This window comes from Haemaphysalis longicornis, unplaced genomic scaffold (assembly GCF_048455015.1).
Source record: "Haemaphysalis longicornis isolate Haplotype H1 unplaced genomic scaffold, Haemaphysalis longicornis Haplotype H1 scaffold_10, whole genome shotgun sequence".
Taxonomy (NCBI): domain Eukaryota; kingdom Metazoa; phylum Arthropoda; class Arachnida; order Ixodida; family Ixodidae; genus Haemaphysalis; species Haemaphysalis longicornis.
Window position 1 is genome coordinate 106,159,999 of NW_027526204.1, and position 1,364 is coordinate 106,161,362.

At 44.6% G+C, this 1,364-nt stretch overlaps 1 non-coding gene across 1 annotated transcript; it reads left to right on the forward strand.

Moving 5' to 3' along the window:
• Positions 1-1,038: 1,038 nt before the first annotated feature.
• Positions 1,039-1,110, forward strand: Trnar-ucu (transfer RNA arginine (anticodon UCU)). The gene has a single exon. It is a non-coding gene; the product is annotated as a tRNA-Arg (tRNA).
• The last annotated feature ends 254 nt before the right edge of the window (positions 1,111-1,364 follow it).

Below are 1,364 nucleotides of genomic sequence, written 5' to 3' on the forward strand. Positions count from 1 at the left end.
AGCCTCTCATTTTCTATTCTGATTCGCTACATGCATAGCGAAGGCCTCTGTTCTGGCAGTCTTGTTGCCATAGGGAGCTTAAGAGGGTTCAACGCTGGTCAGGTCACCTTCACCCCGAGAAGTCGTAGTGGCGCTGGCTACCACCCCCAAGCACAGGAAAAAATTACATTGACATGAATACCCCAGAAAGTGGAGGCGAAAAATACCCCCGCCGGTAGCGTAGTGGTCATTGAACCAGACCGGTATTCTGGAGGTCGTGGGTTCGGATCCCACCTGGCTGGCATTTTTTTCCACTTTTTTTTCTTTCCAAATTCTTTATCTGTTTCAATGACCTACCACATCCTCCCCTTTGCTTTCCGAGGTTTTCTTGACTGCCAATCTTATTTCTGTGTTGTTTTCAACGAGCCCCTCATTTCCTATTCTGATTCGCTACATCCAAAGCGAGGGCCTCTGTTTTGGCAGTCTTGGTGCCATAGGGAGCTTAAGAGAGTTCAACGCTGGTCGACCACTCTCGACATGTCGTAGACACTCGAGTCACGGCCCGGGGGTTAAAAAGAAGGTCCCCTTCACCCCGAGTTGGAGTACCGCTGGCTACCCCCCCCCCCCCCCCAAGCACCAGAAAAAATTACGTTGACATAAATACCCCATAAAGTAAAGGGGAAAAATGGCCCCGCCGGTTGCGTAGTGGTCATCGCACCAGACCGGTATTCTGGAGGTCGTGGGTTCGGATCCCACCTGGCGGGCATTTTTTCTCCAATTTCCTTCTTTCCAAATTCTTTATCTGTTTCAATTATTAGCGATATCCTCCCCTTTGCTTTCCAAGGTTTTTTTTTACTGCCAACCCTTATTTCTGTGTTATATATATATATATATATATATATATATATATATATATATATAGGGTTTAGAAATGAGGGGCTCGTTAGGAAATACAGAAAGAAATGCCTGCAGTCTACAACGCCAAAGAAGACATAGGGGAATGGTTGGATACAGTTGTAGTAAATATAAGTACCCCAGAAAGTGAAGGAGCACACAGTCGCCCAGATAGCCGAGTTGGTAAGGCATTCGAGATCTAATCGAAAGGCGTGGGTTCGGTCCCCACTCTGGGCGCGTGTTTTTCTTTCTTTCTTTATCACGTAATTAATAAAAAATAATAATAACGTAACGTCACTAACGGTAACAAATTGTCCAACCATTCCCCTATGTCTTCTTTGGCGTTGTAGACTGCCGGCATTTCTTTCTATATATATATATATATATATATATATATATATAACACAGAAATAAGGGTTGGCAGTCGAGAAAACCTCGGAAAGCAAAGGGGAGGATGTGGTAGATCATTGAAACAGACTCAGAATTTGGAA